General features: G+C 29.7%; 2 long non-coding RNA genes across 2 annotated transcripts in view; one reads left to right on the forward strand and one right to left on the reverse strand.

Annotated features, from left to right (window-relative positions):
• LOC122270877 (uncharacterized) overlaps positions 1-27,753 on the forward strand; it is a 112,775-nt gene that overhangs the window by 39,663 nt on the left and 45,359 nt on the right. Inside the window, exons 5-7 of the long non-coding RNA XR_015431784.1 lie at positions 6,468-6,596; positions 20,965-21,041; positions 25,634-25,819. This is a non-coding gene — a long non-coding RNA (uncharacterized LOC122270877). The remainder of the gene's footprint in view (positions 1-6,467; positions 6,597-20,964; positions 21,042-25,633; positions 25,820-27,753) is intronic.
• LOC147816138 (uncharacterized) lies at positions 2,867-4,911 on the reverse strand. The gene is made up of 2 exons (XR_015431785.1): positions 4,017-4,911; positions 2,867-3,011 (listed from the first exon to the last, which is right to left on the reverse strand). It is a non-coding gene; the product is annotated as an uncharacterized LOC147816138 (long non-coding RNA).

Consider the following 27,753-nt stretch of genomic DNA (forward strand, 5'->3'; position numbering starts at 1 on the left):
GATTTTTTTACGTTGATTTGAGTGACTAATGTATAAAACATGGTGCGTAGCATTTTTAAAAAGTGCTTTTTAAGTGAAGTAGCATAGTATAAGACGCCCGGTGGCTGAGCGGTAGCGCTTCGCGCTGTCGTGCCACAGGTCCCTGGTTCGATCCTCGGGCCGGGCAAGGTTCACTCAGCCTTTCATCCCTTCAGTGGGTCGATAAAATGAGTACCAAGCATGCTTGGGAACTAACACTGGGGGTTCCGCGTTCGGCTGACCACCTGACCGGAACATATGCTCCTGCACCCCAGAGCCCAAGGTCAAGAAAACTGAGATGGGCACAGTCGGCCTTGGCCCTCTTAGTGGGCTGTCGCGCCACTGAGTTAGTAGTTTAGTTAGCATAGTATAAAAAGGATTATGATTTCTACCTCATAATATAAAATGATATTAAGATATCAATGAATTTCATGTTGTGTCCCTAAAAGGATAAGGGGGTGAAAGGGGGATGGACTTAAATACTATCTAGAATTTTGAAGATTTTTTTACGTTGATTTGAGTGACTAATGTATAAAACATGGTGCGTAGCATTTTTAAAAAGTGCTTTTTAAGTGAAGTAGCATAGTATAAGACGCCCGGTGGCTGAGCGGTAGCGCTTCGCGCTGTCGTGCCACAGGTCCCTGGTTCGATCCTCGGGCCGGGCAAGGTTCACTCAGCCTTTCATCCCTTCAGTGGGTCGATAAAATGAGTACCAAGCATGCTTGGGAACTAACACTGGGGGTTCCGCGTTCGGCTGCACCCCAGAGCCCAAGGTCAAGAAAACTGAGATGGGCACAGTCGGCCTTGGCCCTCTTAATGGGCTGTCGCGCCACTGAGTTAGTAGTTTAGTTAGCATAGTATAAAAAGGATTATGATTTCTACCTCATAATATAAAATGATATTAAGATATCAATGAATTTCATGTTGTGTCCCTAAAAGGATAAGGGGGTGAAAGGGGGATGGACTTAAATACTATCTAGAATTTTGACGATTTTTTTCATCTTGATTTGAGTGACTAAGGTATAGAACATGGTGCGTAGCGTTTTTAAAAAGTGCTTAAAGGTGCTTATTTTTGATTTTCATTTTTTAAAGGCCCTTAAAGGTGCTTTTCTTAATAAGTGTTTTTAAAAAGTGCCTTATTTTCCTTTTTCGAAAATGAGATTTATGAAAGGGAATGTCGATTTTCGCCACATATTATGTAAAAACGTACTTTTCACATTTTTCTATTTCACGTTTTCAGAATTCATTCGTCCCGCACTGGACTGATCGTTAAGACACGGTTCCCAGCAGATCACCGAAGTCAAGCATCACTGGCTATGGTCAGTGTGCGGGTGGGTGACCACTTGGATCAGTCTGCGTAGGGACCGAGGGTGTGCGGTATGGGTCCTCGTTAAACTGTGCTACCGCAAAGTGCTCAACTTCGTTCGCAGGTCGTCGGGCTACCGAGGCGGGGGTGCCATCCCCTCCGCATAGGATCAAAATTGTGATGGCATGTCTTCGGATCATCCTCCGGGATGTTTCCCAGACCGTCGCCAATAGCCCATTGTGCAACTCTAGTGCGACGTAAATTAACAACAGCAGAATTCATTCAACCATGATCAATTTCAGCGTACCGTCAGTCCATAGCGTATGAAAGCGCCAATCATTTTACAGGTTTGGTGAAATACTTGCGAGTCCGCATGTGCGTCTAGTGAGCTGGGTTTGGTGAGATTCTTGCTCTCTCATGCTGTATTTTGCAAGATATTCTCAATTTCAGGCTTTATTTTCCACCCTCTGAAATCGAACCGAAAAATCTCTTGATCATTTTTTAATGGCTAATATAATCAAGAAAACAGTTCTTTGTCAAATTCTAGTTATTTTATCATGATCATGTAAAGTCTAAGAATTATTTTGCATTTTGTCAATTTACCTAGAGCTTTAAAATATTTTTTGAGTGCCTAAAATGTTCTTAAAAGTTGCTTATTTTTTGTTGAAAGATTTGGCTCCGCACCCTGTAAAAGCATAGTTTATTTATATATATTTACTATGTAACGTGCTAGCTAGGCAAGTGCGGTATCATTATCTATGTAAACACTAAATCGAATGAGAATAAAAACAAGCTGTCTGATTTAATAGTTTAACAATTCGAAAATTTATAAAAAGTTTCATGTGTAGAAAGGACAATTTTATGACTTATACCACTTTATGCAACTGACATTGCTATCTAATCAAGTAAGGCATTTCTTCAAATTTATTTTTTAAGCTTAATTCAAAAACATAGTCCTTTGAAATAATTCTGTAGAAGAAATGATGGTTTAATGTATGAAATATAAAATTTTTGAATTACCTTTCACTCATAAAATATTTATAACATCAAAACTATTAGATCTATCAAATCAATTCTATTTTTTAAATTGAGTCTAAAAAATACATAATAAATAATGTCAGACTTGTCTATACTACAATATCTCAGAATTTTATTTTCATCAAATTAATTTACATTACATGAAGGGATCATCAATTTTATTCACTTACACATTGCATTTCAGGAATATCACTTTTATGAAAATAATTTTTTTCCACTTTCTTAGTAAAATTGCTTTTAAATATAAGAGGATTTTCAATGTCATACTTACATTTTATTATTGTAAAATTTAAAACATTCATTATTGGTATAAGATAATTTAATTAAAAATTATAGGATTTATTTTGGGACAAATTTATTGTAATATACAGTATATAGATTAAAATTTATTAATAACTAAGAAAAAAACAATATTTTATTAAGAACATACTTTTTATGTATCATATTATTTTGTTATAGCCTTTTACGTGTTTTGTTTTGCATTTTAAATAATACAAGAATCAATTTAAAAAATAAAACATTTATTGTCAAGTGAAACATTTAGAACATTATTCATTTTTATTTCTTATTTTTTAATTTCTTCCATAAAAACAGTATTACATCTTTTTCCTTCTTTACCAGACAAACCTTACAGGATTATACGAAATATCTGAAATAAAAGAAAGAAATCACTTTCATGATAAAATTTTACCAACACATTATTAGAATAAGGAAGATTAAATGCCATTAATTTGAAATCATTTAAGTCCTTAGGTATCCCTTTTAAACTTATTTTAAGTTTGACAGATATTTTGATTATAGTTCTAAGATTATTCTATACACTAATGAAAGATGGCAGGTGTGTTTAGTTTTGTAGTTCTTATGTTTGGATTGAAATTTGTTTCAAGAAAAATAAATTGTATTTATAAACGAAGGCTCTTAAAAATGTAAGTATATTGAAAAATTAGTAAGGTACACTTACATACTTACTGTCATTATAGAAAAGCTAAGTATCAAGAGATAAATGTGAAGTATAAATAAAAAGTAAAGTATCATTAGTTAACTTTGAATAATTATAAACAAAATATTATGCAAATCATCATACACAAAAAAAAATAGAAGGGAATGTAGAAACAGACAAGGAGATTGGGAATTTGCATTTTTAATAATTACTTTTTATATATAATATACTACCTTTCTTGTAATACTTTTCAATAATTACTGGAAAATGGGGAAACTTTGTGAGAAACAAGGTAAATATTTACCACACATATTTTCTAACTTGTTTTAAAATGAGATTTTCAAAAATTAAAAGAATTCTTAGGGAAGAATAAAATAATTATTTCACTAATAACTATAAAATTTTCAAATAATCGGACACATGCTTTTACAATCAACAGAAACAAAGATTAAAATTTAAAAATAAAGAAATATAATCATTATTATATTTTATGTTATAATACTGAAAAAAGTTTGGCGAGTTGCTTGGCGAATATTTCAAAGTAAAGCTTTTCGCCAGTATAAATCTTTACATATATAAAAATAGAAATCATTTCTATTTAAAGTAATTAAAACTTTGATCGGAACAAATTATAATAAGTTTTAATTTTATTAGCTTAAAATAAATAAATATTTTAAAAGAAAATTTATCGCAAAAATAATGTACTATACTCACCGATACTAAAATCGTGTGCAGGTTCCTGTTATGGTAGTACATCAACTGCATTGAGATGGTCATCTCATAGTGCGAAAGTATTTTTAATGCTTTCATTTTAAAGGAAATGTTATTATTAAACTAAAAACTTGTTCCGTCTCATCTATAAAAAAATTTCATCCGATCATCCTCTTCCTAACGTCGCCGCCATTTTTATTTACATTTGTATATGTCATCACATAAAATTGAAACGTCATAAAAAGCAAACGATCTGATTGGTTCATGAAAGAAATTACCTGAATGGTTGCAGATATTTCGTGCAACCGTAATTTCTATATCACACGAGCAATGTTTGGAGAAATTTCACTTACAGTTGCACTTACACTTGCAGTTGCACATATTTTCTCTCGTGTGATATAGCCATTAGAAAAATCACTTCTTTTTACCAATAGATCTAAATATCTAATATATATAATTCTCTTACGTGGCTCCCAAATTTTGGCTGTATTTCTTTTCCGCCGGTGGCAACGTTTGCTTTGTTTTGTTTACGTTACTATTTCTGTTACACGGCGAATCGATCCATGATTGCCGCTAAAAATGTCACATGCCAAATCTATCTGAGGTGACTCAACATATAGCGCTTTTAAAAACGGAAACTGAAATAACCAGAGAGCATCAGCTGCGGCAATCTCACACTATTAAGCTAGCCCGAAGTGAGTAGTCTTTGTCGATAGATCTCTATTTTAGTATTTTGTCGAAAGCGCTTTTTTTCGCGAATTTATATATGACGAATTTTGATTTATATCACGAATTATACTATAGCACATTTCTAATAGGTTTAACGAATTACATGTCATTTATTTGAATTCAAATTTATTTTAATGACTTAGTATTTACTAAAAAGATGTAATTTTTTTACATGGATTTGAATTCTTAGAATTTTGTGCATTTGCAATGTACCTATAAGTTAGTAGCGAGCGAAGCGATCTTGGTACGCGAAGCAAACCATATAAGATTGCGTAGCAATTTTCGGGGGTTGGCGAGCGTTAGCGAGCAGGGGGCGCAGCCCACTAGTATTATATATAATATAAGCTTATATAATATATGTTTATTCAGAAATATGTTACATGGTGTGTATCGTTTTTAAAAAAGTGCTTAAAGGTGCTTATTTTCGTTATTCTTTTTTTCAACGACCTTTGTCGATTTTCACCACGTATGCGTGCTTTCCACATTGTTCTATTCAGCGTTTTCACAATTCATTTAACCGCATTACATTTCGGCGTACCATTGGTCCATGGCTTGTAAAAGCGTCAATCCTTTTACATGTTTGATAAAATACTTGCGAGTCCGCATGTGCGTCGACTGAGCTGGGTTCGGTGAGATTCTTGCACTCTCATTTGGTTGTTTTTAAAGGATACAATAAATTTATCAATAATACTTTTCTTATATAAACATTTTATTCACTCTTTTCGTGCTATGTCAGACCAATTGTATGGTTTCGTTTGAGGTTAAAACATCTGGCCTTTTCAGTTAACTTGGTGAAATGTCAATTATCCAAAATAGCAGCCATGACAGAGCATATTAAGGTATTATAGAGCATATATAAGTATTATTTTAACTGTCACTTTTATGATATATTAATGAAAAGAAAAAGTTGCTTTAGTACTAAATATTTCTGCTTCTAAAATATGATAAAAGTGAAATGTAGTGCGTCTACCACTACAATATTACAATTCCTACTCACTAGTAAATAAGACATGTTAACTCGGTTCTACGTTGGGGTACCTCTTCATAGATGAAGGTTGACATCATCGATAAATATATCCCCACATTGAGGACTCGGACGTGATGTGAACATGCCTGCTTGGACAGGAAATTCCCACTTCGATTTGAACACGCCTACTTCGATGGATGGTCCACAGTTGACTTGCTACTTGTGACTGTTACAATATCCACCTCGAGCTGTTGCTACTCAGTCTCGATCACACACAACGTATTCACTCTACTGCTGAAGGCAACACAGGAGCGACCATGATCGTGAACTTAATACAACTCTCGCTATCAGCCCTAAAAAGTGGGGTGATCTTAATACAGCTCTCCCGACTTCTCTCAAAACAGCAATGAATCAACCAGTGGTATCCGTTCATCGAATTCTGTCACAGCTATAATTCTGGGGGGGGAGTACTGTAGTGTGTCTACCGCTACAAAATTACATTTACAATTCACTAGTATGTAAGACATGTTCCTTTCCAAAAATGAAGGCTGACATGGTCGATAAATATATCCCCCCCCCCAAATATTTTTTTTTGGCTATGACAGTATTCGTTTGCATTCATGATACAGCAACCTCACATTATAACAATCATTTCTGCTCAAACTACGATATTGAGTATTGACTGTGTTATTTAAATTCTCTGATTTTTCATATCTGTTTTTATATTTATATTTATTCTTTAATTTCCTCTTTTCTAGTGAACTGGAGTGTGCTTTGATGTACCCGCCCTTTATTTATGTGTGAGACTTCTTGAGAATATTATTTGAATTTACTAATAAGGGTTGGGAGACTGAACTTTGTGAAAAATGCACTTCATTTTTAGTATGGTAAGTACCGATTTTCTGTTTTGACTATATTTTCAAAATTTTCTCCAGAAAAAAAAAATACCCTCAAACATAACTTTAACACTTACTTGATTCTTGTATATCCTCAACTTTCATTCTTTGGGGATCTTACCAGCATGGTGCTTAGCTTTTTCAGGAAGTGCTTAAATGTGCTTATTTTCGATTTTCCTTTCTTAAAACCCCGGGTGCTTTTTCCATTGGGTGTGCCCTTGTGGAGGACATTTTGATGGAGCTAACCAATAACTCTTAGATAGGGTGAACAAGCCTTTAAGTAAGAATTGTGACGTCACGAGCAAGTGGGTAACATGTTAGAAAAGAATGTCTTGCTTTTTCTTTTCTTCAGATTAATAATTTTAAGTCTCCCTTGCATGTCAGAATAGTTTGTTTAAGATCTTAATTGAAAGTGATAATTTAATTGAACTTCACTTCATTATTTAACATTCTTATGATACAGTCCTTAAAACATATTAATCGTTTTTAGGAAAATAAAGCTATTGAATATTTTTTACTGTTATCCATTTATAATTTATATCTGTTGATTGAAAATTTTATATTTTTCATAATCCACTTTAAACTGAAGAATTTTTTTTAAAAAAAAAATATGTAAATAATGCAACAAAAGATTACATTATTTTATGATTCAATTTTTACGCAGAAAATTATATTGCTTTACTTTCTTTCCACATCATTAATATGTAAAGAATTTCAATCAAAAATCAAAATTTTGAATTCAAAAATTTTTCAATCAAAAATTTTGAAATATTTGATTGACTTATACTTTTTATGGTTTATTTATTGCAGGAGCTATTTAAACTTAAAATAAACAGCAAAAATTATTATTTTAGTTTGAATTTTTTATTTTATGAGTCAAAAAGTGCATAAAAAGTGTCAAAATTTGATGTATATGCAAAACATGGTAAGTCCAAAACAAATTGATATTTTCCAATTCTGTAAAGTGTTAGAGAATTAGAAACCACTGCTGCCTGGAATGAACCACTTATAGTTCTGTAATTCAATATTTTAAAAATTAGCAACCATTTTAATAAAGTAACGGGTAAAAATGCTACAAATCAGAAACTTTTTTTTCAAGATAACTCCTACAAAATGTGAGAAAATCAATTTAGATCCAAAAGCAAGGTTCATTCCCTAGAACCATTTAATACGAATGCACAAAAAAAATTTGAGGAAAATCTAATGAAAAGTTTTTGAGATTTTGTGTTTTGCGATGGTTGAAAAATCGGAAAAATGCATTTTGAGAAAAACACAAAATAACATTATACTTGAACTTTATTAATATATAATTGTAAAATATTAGATTAAACTGCCTGATTATCCAAATAATAACATTTTTATTGTCCAAAATAATAGAAATTTTGTAAAAATTTACTTTTTTTTAAAATTTTATGCAATATTTTAATTTTGAGTAAGAGATGGAAGAAATTTACAAAATTTGAGATACGTTGACTTTACAGAATGACTTCAAAGCACATCAATGTTTTTTAATATCATTTGTGCTTGAAATGATTTTCAAACACTAAATCAAGAACTGAACTATGGTGAAACATTTAAAAAGAAAATTTTTTAGTGTTTGAAAATCTGAGCGTTAAGATTTTTCCTTGATAATTGTATAAAATATTAAATTATTTCCTTCGATAATTCATAAAAATGCTTTTACATTGATTTATACATGGTTTTTTCTTTTTTAAAATTCTTTTTGAGTGCATTGAAAAATTAATAATTGTAAAAAGTTATTGAGTAACTGTATTTTACTATGAAAATAAAAACGATGAAAACACATTCAAAAAAAGTTCTAAGCCACTTTGATAAAGTGAAATGCAAAAACAAATTGAAAAACATTTCTCATTATAACTATGATTATACCTAAGGATATTCAATGTTATATGCGCGTATATTAATTTCAAGAAAAAAGAATGAAATAAAAAATTGAAATTCATGCATTGGAAATATTCATGTAAATAAAAATATTTATGCTGCAGTAATTAAAAATTTGACAGAAAATGGTTTTGTCCAACGGTGTTGTGTATAAGCATGGAAAGAATATGCATTCATGCACTGGGTTATATTATGTAGAATTTGATTATCAGAACATCAGAAACATCCAAATGCTCATTTTTTTTGTAAAACTTACAGACGTTTCAAGATTTGTTTGCAACTGTTGTGCTGAAAACTGATTTCCTTGGAAGCGACGTTTTCGTTTCCTGGCGATAGATTTTTCCATAATTGGAAAGTAATAACAAGAAATAACGGCAATAAAACAAATATAACGATAATAAAACTAAATAACACAAAAATAAAATAAAAATTAACAAGAAATTATCAAAAATAAAAGCAATTGAAAGGTAACTAATTCAAAACGCTATCGCAAGTTTAAAAATAAACAAAGATCTGATTATTGACTTTGTTGTCAGATCAAAGTTTCAAAATAGTCTCTAAATTTGTTGCCATTCCAAATACATAATAATAAAATTCATTTTAAATCAAGTCTATTCAATAATACGTCATTTACGATAATTTCAAACAGAAACTGAAACCAAAAGGGGTAAAACTTCGACTTCCGCTTGAGAGAAAACAACTTCCGGTTTCAATATTTCGTGACAGAGCTTTGCAAAAAATGCTATAACTTAAGTTCTACTGTACATAGAGACAAAATTAAAACGGATTTAGAAAGATAAACGTTTGTTTTATATGAAATTATCAAAACCTAAAAATTGATATTTTGATTAAATTTCACGGAAAAAAGGTGATCAGATACCTTAATACCAGGGGTCTGTTTAGAAGAAATTTGGGTCCGTTAACGGACACTTCACAAAATTTCTTTTCATAAAAACGGACCCTTCACAAAATGATTTTTCATTTAATCGGACCCTTCACAAATTTGTTTATCCTCATTATTATTTTGTTAATCGCATAAACTCTTCCCAGGGCAGAAAACAAGAAAGATGGATGTAAACGAATTAAGTTTTGTCTTCGGCAGACGATTCTTCCATTATTCGTCCGAAATTAATATTCTGCGTTCAACAGTATAAGCTAAATACCAAATGTTGCATCTCTAAATTAGAAGCAGCAATTGCTGTTTATTTTTGAAAATTTATTTTTTTTATCATAATTTTACAGTGCCGAGCATAATCTTATATCTATTTACAATTTAAAAACTCCTTGAAAAAGTTTGTTGCAACAACCAGACCCTATTTGCACAAATTCATAAAAGCGGACCCTGGTTGAAGGAATGTGAGTAATATTTTCACAATTTCACAAAAAAAGGATCTTTCACAAAATGTCTGGGCAGACCCCTGAATACATAATGTAATCTTTTCCTGCTCAAACTATAAACCATATGAAGTAAATATTCTTAAAATTAAACCCATACAAAGATACTAAAGATTGGAAAAGTTTTTATTCACAATAATGCTGATAAACTGTACAAAAATAAAGATTTTTGTACTATACTAAAAAATGCATGGAATACTCATAAATAAAAATGAAAATATTATCTTTTTTATGAATGACAATTCACTGGTCTGGCAGCTTCTTTTCAAAATTTTATATAAAATCTTCATAATCTTTAATTTTTTCATCAGCAGACCATTGCTTAAATTCTTCTTACCTTCTTTTTTCAAGAGCAATAAATCTTTCTTCTGGTGCTTTTTTTTGGGAGCCTTAGTTCCTTGGTTAAGTAATGATGAGGTAAATTTGGGAGAATAGAGGGGAATGCATCAGAAGTTAAGTCTGTGCTCTTTCGAGGTACAACAAGTATCGAACCATCTGCTCGTACCTTTATCTTCTCTTTCAATAAAGCGTTCTTCAAAGTACTTAAAACAGATAACTGTAGAATCAGTAGCTTGAAAGTCTTTTTGATGAGAGAGATTCTCCCATTGATTCCTTCATTCTAAATCTTTTGGGAAACTAGTGATATTTCTATATGCTTCTCCTTCGTAACTAGAACGGTACCCAGGTACACAATATGATCGTGGCATCTGCAAAGGAGCATGTTCCATTTATTTACAAAAAAATAAATATCTAATTTGAGATGAATTTAAAAAACAAATAAAAAATAATAAAAAAACTCAATTTTAATATACTTCTAATTGAAACGGCATCTAAAATTATAAATTAAATATCATCATTATAATTTCAGGAACAGTTTTAACAAATTTATAACATATGGGTGAAGCTAATGCTTGAAAAGTAAGAAATTAAAAAAAAGTATATGAAACAGATTCAAAATATCATGGCGAAATAGTCACATAATTTGTTTTAAAATAGTCTCTTTCTGTAACTAAAATGGTGAAAAAATATCTTATTGCTTTTCATTCTTATTTCATGCAAAATTATGAACAAAATTGAGTGATTCCATATCAAATCAAGCAATAATAATAAAACTAAAAAAAATAAATTATGTGAACAATTCAGTATTTATTTATTTTTAGCATTGAACCTGCTTCTAATTTGAAATATACCAAGTTTCTGATTTTTTTTTACCAGTTTCTGAGCTGTGCAATTTTGAAAATTGATAAGTTTATTAAATTTTAAGTTATAATTTGAAAAATAATTGACTTTTGGGCGTTAAATTTTGTATCCTTTTGTTTAGTTTCTAATAACGCTCAATTAAAAAAAAATTTAATTTACATTTTCAAAAACTTAATGAATTTTTTTATTTTTTAAATGTTTTATATTGCTCTTTTTTAGTAATTTCTGTGTCAAATAGTTCCAGTAATAGCTTTTATAGTCAGTGATATCTTTTCTTAGTGAGATTTTTTATTACAAGTATAAAAATAAATTTTAAAGAATTTTTACTTATGTAATGTAAAAACAACAATAACAGAATTACTGCTATTTAATTAAAATTAAGGCTTAATGTCTGTTAATTTTTTACACAGACAATTACTTCTATGGATATTAGTGTAGTAGATAATATCACTTGATAGCATGTAAGGCATAAAATAATTGAAGAAAAAAATTTTACAAGTTGACTAGGTTTAAAAAAATGTACGACTTCATACGCATAATGTTTTGAAATAAACTAAAGATGCAAAGTAATATTAAACCTATATTTAAAAATTTAGCAATAAATATATAAAGTCATAGCACATCATAAAATAATATGCTATGTTTAATCTATTGAAATTAGTTTTTATTATTTTCATTAAAAAAATTATTTTATTGTTTTCACTGTCATTTATAGTACAATCATCTGTGTTAGTCTTCATAAAATGTATATATAGATTTCAAAAATATTTGCTAGTAAAGCAAAATTAAAACTATATGTAATTCTAATTTTGCTTTATTGCGTATTTAAATTATTTGAAGTACTAGAAACAGTTACTTTTTTGTTTTTTAATGTTATTGAAAAAATGTCAGGTAATTTCAGGGATGAGATTTTTCCGCTTTTTGGCGGATTTCCGTTTTTTTCACTTTTATCTCTTAAATTTCAGCTTTTTTATCGAAAATTCAGATTTTCTAAAAATTTCATTTTTATTTACAAGTATTCCGCTTTTTCAGAAAATTCACCTATTTTCAAAGAGAAGCAGAAAATTCAAACTACAATCCTTTCTCATTTTTACTTATTTTACCTATTTTCTCCCTTTTACAAGCAGCAGATAAGATTTTCCGAATTTTTTACCCGCCCTCCAGATAGATTCGATTTTCATAGTTCAAACGACGCTGCTTCTGACAAGCCTTTTAGAGGTCCCCAAGCCTGGAATCTGTTAATATCTCGATTCTTATTCACACGATTTTAATATCAAACATAGCTTTTCATATTTGCGTGTTGCGATTCTTATTCACGCGATTTGAATATTGTACGTTGCGATTCTTATTTACGAGATTTAAAAATCCGATATTGTGATTCGTATTTACGTATTTTTAAAAACCTATGTAGCGATTCGTATTCACGCAAGTTTAAAATTCAATGTGTTGATTTGCTCATGCGGTTTATAATATCAAACATTGATTTTCGTATTTATACGCGATTTTAAAGTAAGGCATTGGGATTCGCATTCACGCATTCTAAAAGTTATGCATCATAATTCTTATTTATGCAATCTAAAAATTACTCATCATGATTCGTATTTACGCTATCTAAAAATTATGAATCGTGATTTGTATTTACGCATTTTAAAAATTCTATATCCCAGTTTGTATTTTCTCATTTTCAAAATCGTATATCTAGTTTCATATTCATGTGATTTCAAAATCCATAATTGTTATTCATATTCACGCAATTTTAAGATCAACTATCGCGATTCTTGTAAGAAGTAAATTTTTTTTTAATTAGTTACTATAAAGGTGACTGTTTTTCTAACGACGATTATTAGTATATGTAAGTGTTACAACATCCGAGAAACTGGAAGGGAATATTTTCAAAACTTACATTCTGTGCTTGGAAAGAAGAAAAATAGGATTTGTCACAAGATGTTTGAAGATGGACTAACGACTAAATATAGCAAACATAAAAGATATAGCAAACAAAAGCAATCACTTAAAAAGGGATTTAATTAAAAAAAAAATTTTGGGGAAAAAGAGTTAACTCATCATCAAAATTTTATTTATAATTGCTGTTATTTATGCTATAAAATGCAAAATTCTTATCAAATAAAAAACAATTATCTAAACAGTTGCTGATTGTCATGTAATTTTTCAAACTAAAATACCAATTTTTGTATGTTAAGGAGTTACTATATATTTCTACGTCACTGTTATTGATATGTTTCAGAGGGATGTAGTTAGATTAGACTATAATATGAACATAATGACTCGGTCCATTGTTAAAGTTTTTTTCCCAATATAATTTGAAAAGTAATATTACTGATATATTTGCTATAAATCACATAACAGTATTTATTAAAAGAAATAAAATATTAATTCATATTCTCAGTAGTTTTAATTTGCTAAACCAGGTAGTTTTTCAAGTAGTAATTGTCTCTTATGTGAACTGAGGAAAAATATAATTTCCAGCTTTATTTTTTTAATTGGTAATTTTTCCCCCACTAAATGTTAAGTATCAATGGAATCGTTTTTATAATAATAGATTAGTACACAATTGTATGTTAATACATTATTTATTACCTTAAACTGTCTGGAATTTATTATTAAAGGGTTGCGCTTGCGTAAAATTTAATATCGTGGAAATTCAGCTTTTTTGCGTTTTGGCTAATCTCATCCCTGTAATTTAAAAAAAGCAAAACAGTAATATAAGATTTATGAGATTTCAGATGCTTCAATGCTGATAAGATTTCAAAATGCTTCAAACCAAAACTAAGATGCAAATCAAAATAAAGTTGCTTAAAATTTTAAATGTAGATAAAATCCGGTTTTAAGTTAGTAAAATCAGAAAATTTAATAATTTTGTAAAACTGGAAATTGACTAATTAAAAAAAAATTAAGCAGCAATTGATAGATACTTGCTTTATATTTTACATATTCCGTAATAAGAAAATACTAAAAAATTAAATAAGACCTGATGTTTATATAATGTTTTAAACTAAACCAAATGGAAAATCAGAACTAAAACTACACTATAATTTTAAGAACATAAATTAAAGTTTTGTATATATGAGTAATCTGTGTTTCAAGAATTTAAAATTAGAAAAATTGTACTAATAATTCAAAATTGAAAACAAAAAAATAAGAACAATTGTTTTTATATGCATGTGTAAATAATTAAATTTATAGGTACCAGGCCTTAGTAAATATTGATGCATCTAGCATTGCCTACTATATTACATACCTGGTAACAAATAAAAATATTTAATCTTAAAAAGACTTCATCTTTGCTTAATGTACTTAATCGAATTAAAGCTGCAAAGAATTTTTAAAAATTTGAATTAAACAAGAAACTATAGCAATTATTCACTACTGAAAATTTAAGTTAAAAATTCAAACATTTAATATTTTATACATATAATTTATATAAATCAATTGAGAGATACTTATGTAAATATTATTGATATTTATTCATTACTATGTTAAATGTCAAATAATTATAAAAAATCAACTTAATACTAAAACTTCAAACCAAAATAAAGATGCTATGTAATTTTAAAAACGCATATTAAGTCTTAAAGGAAGGTATAAAATCAGTCTTCTCAAAATTTAAATCTGAAAACTAATTATTCCACTCTAAAATTAAAAGAATAAGAAAATTTATAAAAAAAATTATTTTAGCATATATGTAAATGGATAAGTATTATTGCTTGATCTTCAATATTACATGCCAGATTACTAAAAAGTATGACATAAAATCTCATGTTTATGTTTCAAAGCAGAACTATTTTTTATTAAAATAACTATTTGTCATTGATACGTAGATAAATAAGATATTCAACAGAAATGCACTGTAAATTTTGTTTGTACTTAATATATTACAAACAATAAAATATACAATATGAAAAAGATTGTACAAATAAGAATTACAGGTTTTTCACATCAAAGAAGAGAAAAATGCAATATAGCGTCGAAAAATCCAATATTTGCACGATGTAAAGCTAAAAAATAGATTTAATGTAATCTAAAATAATATAAGTAATCTCAATTACTATGTAATCTATAAAATATCTATCTAATAAATCATATTAGTAACTTTTATACAAAATAAACAGATGGAGTTAGCATTTTAATAACTTAAAAAGGAATGAACAATTTATTTAGAAGAAAATCTAGTACGTAACAATTTTTTCGATAAGTTACTCATTGTTACAGGGTGTGATTACAATCGATACGCTTTTAATTTAAAAATTAAATTTGATTAAAACAGCACAATATATCTAATACATTAGAAGAAGCATTTAAATGTATTTAAATAAGATAAAGTGAACTTACTTCTCAAAAGGTTTGCTTTTCAAAGATGAACACTTTTCAAATAGGTCGCTTCCAATCGGTTTAAATGGCTACCTCAGTCCGCTGTCTTTCTTTTCGACCTTCGTCAACTTAAAATCTAACACCCAGAGAGTAACATCACAACTAGAGAGTCGAAACAATATTTCTGCTGGAACACCCTATCTTTTGCTATCCTTTATCTATCCTTAGTTTTGAGCTAAACCGCAGTTGCGTTACATGGAGAGGAAGACAGCGAGTACCTCCCACGGTTAGCTTGACGGCAAGGGGACTCTAACCCAGGATCTGTCAACCACTGAGGATATGTCATGTCAGCACTGCGGTTGGTGCAAGCCAGATGCTGAATTCGTATCGCCTGTGTTCGCATTATTGGAAGACGAACGCCCTGTCTCCTGAGCAATCACGGCTCGTGATTTTCTCATTTTATTTTACTTTGAACCCATCGTTGAACAGCCGTAGCCTTGTAATTTTGAACCCAATCCAGAAGACAAGCGAACTCCTGGATCGGTACCACCACAGGTATTGATTTGTTATGGGAACATGAAAAACTATAAGACTCGACATATTTAACGTGCATCAGTCACCATTCACTACCATTTTCATTAATTTATTCTTCGGCTGGCGAGGATCGAACCCGCGACCTCTTGGACATCGGTCCAGCACCCTACCGACCAAGCTATCCCGGTGTTTACACTGGCCAGGATAGCCTGGTACTCCCCGTATAGTAAATGGTTACTGCTATGCGTTAAATCTGCCGGGTCACAGAGACCTCTATGCTTCCATAACAAATCATACCTCTAGGGGTACTGATCCAGAAGTTTCTTTGTCTTCTGGATTGGGCTTAAAATTATAAGGCTACTGAGTTGAACATTAGTAGTCGCAAAACCAAAATTGGTCAGGCTGTTCAACGACTGTTTTATAATTATAATATAACATTTAATGTTTACGCAATTCGTTCGACTATGATCCATTTCAACTTACCATCGATCTGCCAATCATTTCACACGTTTGATTAAATATTTGCTTGTCCGCATATGCGTATGCTGAGCTGAATTCGGTGGGAAAATTTCTGGTACTCTCATGTATAGCAGCCTTTTGCAAGAGATTCTCAATTTCAGAATTTTCAGGCTTCATTTTCCGCCCTCTGAAATTAAATCGAAAAATTCTCTTATTTTTGAAGATCACTGGGTAGCCAATTTTTTTCCTAATAGTAAAGAATTTTTTTTTTCTTTTGTTAATTTCATCGTTAGTGAAGTGCTGTCGTCTTCGTCACTGGCAAGCTAAATGGCCTTCTCGCTCTCATTATATATAGATCAGTACCATAATCCTTGAATTTGACATGGGGATCATTCACTAATTACGTATTTTGATGTTTATCCCCAGAGCAATCAAGAATTACAAAGCTTTATTGCCTCTAAATTTCCGTCTCTCATTTATTCCTTAATTTAATAAAGACAAAAATTGATTGAGATTTTTACTTGCAATATTTTTATCTGAGGGTCCATCCACCTGTAATTTACTAAATTTTTTAAAAAAAATTTCTTGTATTTAACTAATTTTTTTTATTACTTTTTGTTGTTGTATTAATACTTTTAAAATTTTCAATGCTCTTAATTTGTTTTATGAAAAAACTCAATAATACTTAAAGGCAAGATTTAAGGGGCTTTCACTATTTTAAATGCAGCAAAAAATCTTATGTTATTCCAAAAAACTCTAAATTCATTTCTTCATGATTTGATTTAAAAACAATTGAGATAAAAAAAATCAATCATCTGAAGTTTGTTAAATATTATGAATTTAGGGACCATATAATAATTTTCTCCTAACAAAAATGCTTTGTTTCAAAACTCGTTTATTTACATTGCAAAATTTTTTTTTAATCATTACATGAGAGAAATGCTGAAACCGAGTAACAAATTTTAATAAAAATTATTAGGGGTTATTCACTAATCTACATTTGGTATACCAATTTATTTAAATTTTCTTAATCTGTTTAATTCTTTACATAACTCTATAAATTCGATATGATCAATAACATAATCTTGTTAATGTTTTGTTGAATATGCTTTTATGAATAACTTTTATTTAAATCTAAAAAATACACTTGTGAACTTTTATAAATAATAGTTAAATTAATTATAATTTTTTATAAACTTCTTTACCTTATTAAATAAAGTAATTACTATTGATTTAAGAAATATAATGGGTCACTCAATATTAAATATGCTTAAAATTGGGTATTAGTTTTTTTTATGTTTTCAAATGTAATCAAGAAAAGAATTCTTTGTTAGAAACTAACTATTTAATCATGATCACGTGAAGTTCTTGAAAATTATTTTGCATTTTGTCAATGCATATAAGAGGAACTTCCAACAATAGGAAGAGAATACTTTTATTAGTGCCCATATCCTAATTATGATATTTTTTAAAGTTCTCACAAATATTTTTTGAGCACTTAAAAGGTGCTTATTTTTTGATAAATTTGGCTGCGCACTCTGGTTTTAGCACATTAAAATCGATGATTAGATCAAAAGTTATTAAGGGTGGACTCTTTTTAATTTTTCGCACTCTGTATGCCATGTACACCTAATTTTATACAATTTTTTTTATTAAAACAATAAAAACTTTTTATGAAAGTTTTCTTCAAAATTAAGAGGTCATTAATGCTAATTTCACTCTTTGCGTATTTCGTCAGATCTCGAAAATATTTTAAATCCAACAAAAATTTTACCCACATTAAAAAAAAGGGTTAGATTCAAAACACATTTTCGCTGACCAAGAAAACACAAGACCACAAACGTAGGCGCAATGTGAGAAATCGTTAGACCACACGACAAAAATTTCTGTCTAAAACAAGTTTTAACATATTTATGATCTAGAAAGAAAGGTTTGAGTTTAACCTCCTTATAATTTTTCTCTTCAAATAAAATTTCTGGCCGCAGCTGTCAACTGGTAGGCTCCTTAAGGATCAAGTACAGGGCTGCTGTTATTATCTAACCTCCTTATTTTGAAACAAAACTATTTGTTAAATATGAATAAAAAAAATGTCTTAGCCCATTAAGCGACGAAACAACCACGTGTTTTAATTTTTCTCAGAACATTAACATCTAGTGAGAAATTGTCAGCTTGTGAAAAAATATTTATTATTGCTAACGCCAAAAAGGTTGCGTCCAAAAACATCCTGAATCCAACTTCTGAAAAATTGATTATTTTGGTTAACTAGTAGTTTTTATTTGAAGTAACATTTGAAATTATACTTTATCCTAGCAGTTCACAATTTTTTTTTTCCGTTTGTGGAACCCTTAATAATCAAACTTCCTTCTGTGGAACCCCGATTTCATAAATTAAGTTCATTAGGTGAATATACAAACTAATTATTAAAAATTACTAATATGAAAGACTACTAATTATGAAAAACTACTATAAGACAGTTGTAAATTTATTAACCAATAAAGGGATATTTCATTTTCGAACTGTTTAATAGTAAGAATGAAATTTTTTCGTATCTTAAATTAGGTTTGATATCCGACTGTTGAATTAGTAAGCGGAATTTAATCTAGACATAGATTTGTTTTCAGTCATAATCTAAAAATGAATGAAATAGGCCGTTGAAATGGAAACTAAAAAGAACTTAAGTTGAAATTAGTTGTTAGGGAAGTACATTTCTTTATTAACGAATTCAGTTTTGATTTGAAGATCGCAATGGGAAATATTAATGCAAAGTTGTGTAAGTCCATCAATAAGTTGTTTGTATTTAATTTTTCATAAGTATGTGCCTTTTCTTTTGTCAATTTACATTTAATAATTCAGTAAAGACATCCGAAATATTAAGTAAATAATGATTTAATTAATGTACCTAAATATAATTGTAGGTTTCAAAAATGTTACAAAGTTCAAAGTCTCGGTACCCCTTTAAATCTTCCACGGAACCATAGGGTTCCGCGAAACACCATTTGGGAACAGCAACTTTGGCCCATAGAAGAAAATCGTGATCATTCCAAGAATTGTCCTCGCTCAGTATACAGACATAAGCTAGGTCGTAACAAGTTGTAGCTAATTGTTAATGTACATGGTGCGTAGCGTTTTAAAATGTGATTAAAGGTACTTATTTTCGTTTGTTAAAAAACAAGCTCTTGAAGGTGCTTTTTTAATGGGTGTTTTTGAAAAGTGTTAAATTTTCCCTTTTCGAAAATGATTTTTTTTCCTTTACCCTGTCGAGTTTCGCCACGTATTACGGAAAAACGTGGTTTTCACATTGTTCTATTCAACGTTTTCATAATTCATTTAACAACAATACATTACCATTGGTCCATGGCGTATAAAAGCGTCGATCCTTTTACATGTTTGATGAAATACTTGCGAGTTCGCATGTGCGTCGACTGAGCTGGGTTCAGTTAGATTTTTGCTCTCTCATGTGCAACTCTGCTGCAATTTGAAAGATATTCTCAATTTCAGGCTTCATATTCCACCCTCTGAAATCGAACCGAAAAATCTCTTGATCTTTTTATGGTGGCTAATGAAATCAAGAAAAGAGTTCTCTATCAGAAACCAATTATCAAAGACTTTTCATGATCATGATAAAATAACTAGTTTGCATTTTGTTAATGTTTTTAGTGCTTAAAAAGAATTTAAAAGGTGCTTATTTTTTTTGTTGAAAGATTTTACTACGCACCCTGATCTAATCAGGGCTGATTGTGCGCCGGAAAAGTTCCGGATTTTTCGCTAACAGTGATCCGGAAGTTTTCGGAGATCTAAGGTCCAGACTTTTCAAAAAATTATTGATCACAGAATTTCTGGAAAGCAAATTTTCAAAGGTGGAACTTAAAAACACAGTTTATTTGTTTGTAAGGGAGAGGCAGATACTTTATAAGCTTATATTCATGATTAATATTTATTTTTTTATCAGTAAATAGTTATTATAATTATAAATTCAAGAAAGAAAGACATATTTGTAAATTTTAATGACTTTTCCAGGTCATCATAGGTATGTTAGCTACGTGTAAATGGTATAGGTATGTGTAACTCAAGAAATTTTTTGGAATTTTGACTTGGGCTCACAATCACCCCTGTCTAATAAACAAAAGAACAATTCACACATAGGCAACTGGAAATTGACATAAAAAGAAAATTTATACAAACCTGTTAGTCAGCTTGTCTTTACCTGTTTAATAGTTAATCGCATGCATGGATTGTGAGGGAAAGACAAAGCAATACTTAAGTTTAATGATTTTTAATTCATTTTTATTGTTCAGTGTATATCTTAAAGAAATAATCAAAGAAGCCTTGCAAAAACACAGTAAAAACTTATGCCATATAAAAAAGTAGTAAAAACTTATATCTTCTATATTACTCACATGTTTCTTTTGCACCATGCGAATATTCGTTATTTTAATTAAAAGTATTGTGAACGTATTAATACATTTTTACTTAATTTTGTGATTTGAAATGCTTATTAAAACTTTGCTTATGCTTTTTGTTATCTTTTCAATTTACGCAGGACAATTTGTGGCCCTTAATTTTTGGACAGGGATGTTAGGGTGTAAATGCTGTCTAATGTGGAGTAACATAATTCTGGTAAGAAATTGTTTCTCTTGTTTCATAAATTAAGATGTCCAAGTAACTTTTATTTATCAATCATGGTTCTAAAAATATTTTAGTTTTGTTCTACTTGCAATGGAAATATTTTCTTATGATTTTTTAAAAGATTTTGATACCACTTGTCAACTTTTGATACGTGTTTCTTTTGCTAGCTTTCTTTTCTTCTCAAAACTGCAAACTGTAACATCAACATTTTCTCTGAAACTACTCCAATAAACTTCAATTTTGTTGAAAATTTTTTTTTTATATTCAATAAAAAATTTCTGGAGTGATATAACCTATAGAAAATTGCTGAAGATAATCGAATTAATATTTTGAAAAATACCCTCGCGTGAGCGTTAATTTAATGAAAAGCGTATACTAATTATTAAAAAACGGCGATCATTAATCTAGTGAGGGATCTTAAGTGTAAAAATGTGCCTCTTTATTTTAATTTTTAAAATCAACTGAAATAAAATTTGCACTAAAAAAAATCAATCAAGTTTAACCATTTGACTCAGATAGAACATCGGTTTCCCTTTTATACATTTTTTTCTGGCAATCTAATTACAAGTAAAAATATATTTTGGTATTTTTTAATTATAACATCAGTCTAATGGTTACTGAAAAAAATCTCTTACTTTATCGGAATTATATTTGTGCTAAGAAATACAATCTAATAAAGTAGTTTAAAATTTTTTATCCTTGATATTCAAAAATTTATCAAAAATTGATTTTAAAATTATATTTCAATGATGAATAACTGTTTCTCTTCGATCTAAATAACTGCGAAGAAATGAAAATTTGAAAAATTGCTTGGACATTAGCCATCCGACATTTCATGCTGTATTTCATAATCATAAATTGTTGAAACGCTAAATATGATATTTTCACTCATTTTGATCTAAATTAATACAAAATTTTATGAAAAATGTGTTAAATAAAAACTCTTAAAATTGCTAAATTTTAAAGAAAGTAGTAATATGAAACACGAAACTAAGAAATAATTTATTTTTTATACATAAACAATACAGATTTTAATTTTGTTACTAAACATTTAGTTGAATTATGATAGAAATTAAAATGTAAAATAAGTGTATAAATCATTTCCAATGAGCAAAAATATTTTACTTTTCAAAACCGATTTTTTTTTTAAATTTTAGCAATTATTTTGCGTGTGCAAATAACAAAGTTGAAATATTTTGCACCGATGACTTTTTTAATTTTCATCAATTCTTCGATGCATAATCTGAAGTTGAAAATGGTTAAAGGATTTTAAGATCTTCATCAATGAATAATGAACGGTATTTACTTTTAGCAATGTTTATTACGAATTAGCAATAGGTAGGTGACGCATATTCATAAACTGAAATAATTAATAATGATTTTATAATAAACGCTAAAAAATTTAGCACCACAGACGCTAAATATATTTATGACCAAAAACAAGTTCAGCTGAATTCTGACCATGAAATTGAACTTAGACAAAAATTGGCCCATTGTACGAAATAATTAATGAAACTTTTGTTACCTGCCCCACCTATAAAAAGTTATTAAAAAAATATTAACTCAACTGAAAGGCCTGGATAGCTTTGTTGGTAGGGCACTGGACGCATATCCAAGAGGTCAAGAGTTCGGTCCCCACCGACCGAAGACTCCCCGTGACTGATGCCCGTTGTAGTAAACAGTGACTGATGCCCGTTAAATCTGTTGAGTCTCAAAGTCCTCCATGCTCCCATAACAAATCATATCTCTGGGGGTACTGATCCAGGAGTTTCCTTGTCTTCTGGATTGGTTCAAAATTTCAAGGATACTGAGTTGAACATTAGTAGTCGTAAACCCCAAAACTGGGTGGACTGTTCCTCGATAGTTATAAAATAAAATAACTCAATTAAAGAGAGCGGCGAAAACAGTTTCTTAATAAATTTTTTTGTTAACTAAAAATCCAAGACTTTTCAGGGGAAATTTCAAATTTAACAGCGCAGAGTTAGCCCATAACAGTAAGCCTATATTTGGCATCAAAAACTTTCATTTCAAAAACGTTAGTTTTTGTAAAAATAAAAATAAAAAATTTAAGAAAAATATTTTAAAAAATTGCTCCAAAATCTTTTATTAGCCGCCTCGCCAATAAAAAGTAATGGCCGAAACGTTACTCAAGCATCAGTTTTAATTTGGCCCCAGTTTTGCAGTACATTTGAAAAAACAACGTAGAAAGTGGCTTCGCAACTATTTTTCTTTCTATGCTATAAACGCTAAAATAGAATTTTCGAAAATTGATAAAAACAAAATTTATTTTTGAAAATATTTCGTTGCAATATGTAGCGTATCATGCGAAGATGCCAAATGTAACTCAACTTTGATTTTTTTTTTTCTTTTGCACTTCAGAGTTGGGCTAAAATTTGCCTCAATAAGAACATACACCCAGGGTTTAACATTGGGATGTCTGGATTTTTAAGTATTGGTCCTAGAAGGACTTCCATTATTGGAACAAGATTCCTTTCTATCTAGGACCAATATTAAAAAGTATGGACACCCCAATATTTAACCAACATTATAAGCCTATAAGGGACCTAGATAGAAATGCTTGAACACTTCAATCTCAGTTCAATATTGGAAGCTATTCTAAGCAGGGTATCTGCGCACCTGCAAAATCTTGAAAGTCATGGATTTCAGTATTGAACAAAATTGGTCCTGAAATGTCGTGATTTTAATTATTTTTTTAAAAAAATAATGGATTTTGGTCTCCGAAAAATCTAATTTTTAAAATGGAATCTACACCCTTCCCCCTCCAATTTCATGAAGTTCCGAATATCTAAATTTGTAACAAAATCCCCATTCATAGTTATATTTTATTAAAATATGAAATGTTTTTATCCTGTTCTTTAAAAATTATGGTGTTCTGTCAAAAAATGAAAGAAAAAACATCATTTCCAGAGCGAATTATCTTTTAAATGTGTGTGATTTCAGAATTTTTGTTATTTTTCATTTTATCAATTTAAAATTCTAACTGAAACAATCTTTAGTTGTTGCTCTTTGTGGTATTCTCTCTATTTAGCTCTTTATTCAAATTAAGTAATGTTTTTAAAAAGGAGTCATCTCGATTTACTTTTTAAAAATATTAAGAAATCTAAGATGAAAAATCATCTGCTGGAGGGTCTCTACTACTGGGGACATAACTGTAGAAAGTTTTCCTTAAACGTAATTAAATTTAATTATCATTTTAATTTATGATTTGTTAAACACGAAATCAAGAAGAAAAACTAATTTTATATTAACCTGTGAAATAAACATTAAGAAATTAAACTAAATTTAATTAGGAATAATAAAAGATTGATTTAGCATATCTTTTAAGTTTGACTCATTTATTGAAGTAATATAGTCTATTAAATGTAACAAAAAAAAACAATTTTAAATGACTTTTTACTTTACAAATAAAAATTGTACTAAAACATAAATAGAAGAACATTTTTTGAACCTGCAGTAACTGCTATTTTTATTCTCCAACCTAGTTTGTAGTTTGCACAGTCTCAGCTCATTGGTTTGACAAACTGCTGCACTCATTGACTTCTGGAAAAATAGACAGCATCTATTCTTTGGCTCCATGGTCAACCTATCAAACAGTGTTTTGCTACTGTGAGGGAGATTTGTCTTTAGTTTATTTACGAATTAAAAAGTACCAAAATAATGAGTGCCAGTTAATAAGAGTAGATCATCATGGAATAAAATTTTTAATAACTAACCATCACATTACTGTCTAACACAACATATGTTAGGCATTGTTATTAAAGATTTAAATGTTGACAACATTAGTTCTTTTATAATGCAATTTTTTCTTTCTTCATTTTCCTGAGTTTTATGCATTTTGTTTCTTTTTCAAAGTTTTTAATGTAAATGCAATTTTTCGGTTGTAGTTTTTGTCATTATATATGCACATACATAAATGCTTGCTGGTCCTTAAAAATATATAAATATTAGGTGTATGAAAAGCATAGAATTTTTTTTGTGTGTGTGTGGATGGGTGTTTATGGAAATTTAGTATAAATATGGCAACATTGAGAAGCAAAATGAAGCAATGAAGACATTTATTTACATGACGCATAATTTGAAGAAGAAAAGAAATATTCAATTTATTGTTTCATTTATGAGCATGGTAGCCAGGTTAAGATATTCCACAAAAATACTTCTCTTATTCCTCAACAGATAGTGCTATTGCTAGCACTGCAGTACGTTGAGTGTTAATAGTTTAAGTATTCCTTGTAGTTAGGCTAATTGTTGGACGTTTTCGTGGTTTTCCCCGCCATGTTTAACAATGGTTATAAGATAATTTATGAATAATGGTTTAAAAAATTATCTTTAGATTAAGATTTATGTACATATTATTTTGCTAAATGTAAGTTCTTATATTATTTTCAATTTTGAATCTCTCTTTTTGACTTACATGATTATGCATGGTGCATCAAAACTTTACTCGTAGCCTTATAAATGTCGATAGTAAAATCTCTGTTATTTTATTTGTTCAGTGTTGCCAGGTATGTATTACATTCATATGATTCATCATTGTTTTGAAAGTATATGCATTTATTTTGCAGCTGCTGTCAGTTCCTTGGCTTAGTTTGGCTCTCACTGTCAAGAGCTTCTCCCAAATATTTTAGTCCTTCTGCAGAGGAGTCTTCTTGATTGTGATGATGAAGTGAGAGACAGAGCAACCTACTATTTTAATATCTTAAATCAGAAGCAGAAGCAAAAAGGAATTTACTCCGAGATCATATTGAATGGTACATCTCTTTTTGTTTATTAAATTTATAAATAAAGCTTTGAAATTTATATTTACAATAGTTTAGTGAAAGTAGGTATGAAGTGATACTTTTAGAAAAGCTTAATTTTTTAGTGTAAAATCAACTACTGCAGATATGGTTTCCAAATAGAAAATACATACAGTTTCCTAATTATCGCGGGTTTCCACTTCACAGGAGAAATACAGGAAATTTTGATTTTTTTTCTCTACAATTTTGGAAAATACAGGGAAGTTAGTTTCGTTTCGTCTCTGAAAAAATGGTGACCACTCAATGCATAATCTATGATACTCCAACTATACTAAACTGTTTCAATTACCATAGCATTATTTAAATATGTTCATTTGTTCCTTTTTTTTCTCCAAGTTTTTCCAGCAATTAAAACTATCGTAGTTAGACTAATGTAGCTCACACAAGACCATAGTAATTGCGCTTCCTTTAAATATATTGTCTGTAATGCACATGGTGCGTTGAAACAGATTAACTTGAATGCCCACAGATGGCGCTCGAACTGAACGAACATTAATGTTTTTTTCTTTTCTGTTTTAGTTTGATTTCTATGAAGGATGATCGTTTTTATGTTATGTCCGTCCTCTCATTAAATTTGTTTAATTATTAGAATTCGTTTTCTTTTGAACACAAGCGACGCAGTAGCGAAGTCTGGTAAAAAGATAAAACCAGGTAAGAGAGAAAATTAGAATAATTTCTACTATACCTTTTCCATGCGTAGCGTTTTTTAAAAGTTCTTAATGGTGCTCATTTACGATTTTCGTTTTTTTAAAAGCAATTGAAACTGCTTTTTTCATGAGATAATTTTAAAAAGTGCTTAACTTTCCCTTCTCGAAGATTTTTTTTTTCTTTACCATGTTGCTTTTCGCTGCGTATTATGTAAAAGCGTGGTTTTCACATTGTTCTATTCAACGTTTTCACAATTCATTCAGCCGCAATTCGTTTCGGCATGCTATTTGTCCGTAGCGTATAATAGCACCCATCATGGTTGACATATTTGATGAAATACTTGTGGGTCGGCATGTGCGTCTACTTAACTGAATTAATTGAGATGCTCTCATGTGCAACTCCTGCTGCATTTTCTCAAGATATTCTCAATTTCAGGTGTCATTTTCCACCCTCTGACGAACTGAAAAATCTCTCAATCTTTTTATGGTGGCTAATATAATCAAGAAAAGAGTTCTTTATCTGAAACTAGTTATTATGATCATGTAAAGTCTTTGAAAATTCTTTTGCATATAGTGCTTAAAAATATTTTTTGAGTGCGTAAAAAAAGTACTTTAAAGATGCTTATTTTTTGTTGGGAGATTTGGCTACGCATCCTGCAATATGCACAGGGAATTTTTTTTTCTTAGATTTGAGTGGAAACCCTGGTAAAGTTTTGAAATTTTTATTAGCAATAGTTTAGAGAAAAAAGATTTGAATATACAGTGTTATATTTTGAAAAAGCATTATTTTTTCAGTTTAAAGATGGTTTCCGAAAATGGTCTCTAATGTGAACAGTTACCTACTTATGCTTTATATTGTTTCAAGCTGATATTACGTAAATGCTGCTTTTTCACTAGCACATGAAGTACACATCTGTACAGTTTTTATTAAAAACAAGTTGATCTTAAATACAAAAGTATGGTTGAAAGCAATAGATAGGGTAAAAGTTAACTGTCGGTTCTGCCCTGTTAAATAGGTCACATTAAGGTTTCAGTTCATTTAAACTAACAATGTGTGGATTTATAGTTTAATGGTGAGGCTATCCTCTTTCAGCAGTTGTGTGTGTGGGGGGAAAGGGGTCAATTTTCAGATGGGCATTTGATTTTTATCTCTAGATTTCTGTTCTGAGATCCATTTGGCATATTTTATTCAGTTTATATAATATTTTAATTTAAATTATTTAAAAATAAATTTAAAAT

This window comes from Parasteatoda tepidariorum, chromosome 2 (assembly GCF_982258835.1).
Source record: "Parasteatoda tepidariorum strain Cologne lab strain chromosome 2, Ptep-v5.0, whole genome shotgun sequence".
Classification (NCBI taxonomy): domain Eukaryota; kingdom Metazoa; phylum Arthropoda; class Arachnida; order Araneae; family Theridiidae; genus Parasteatoda; species Parasteatoda tepidariorum.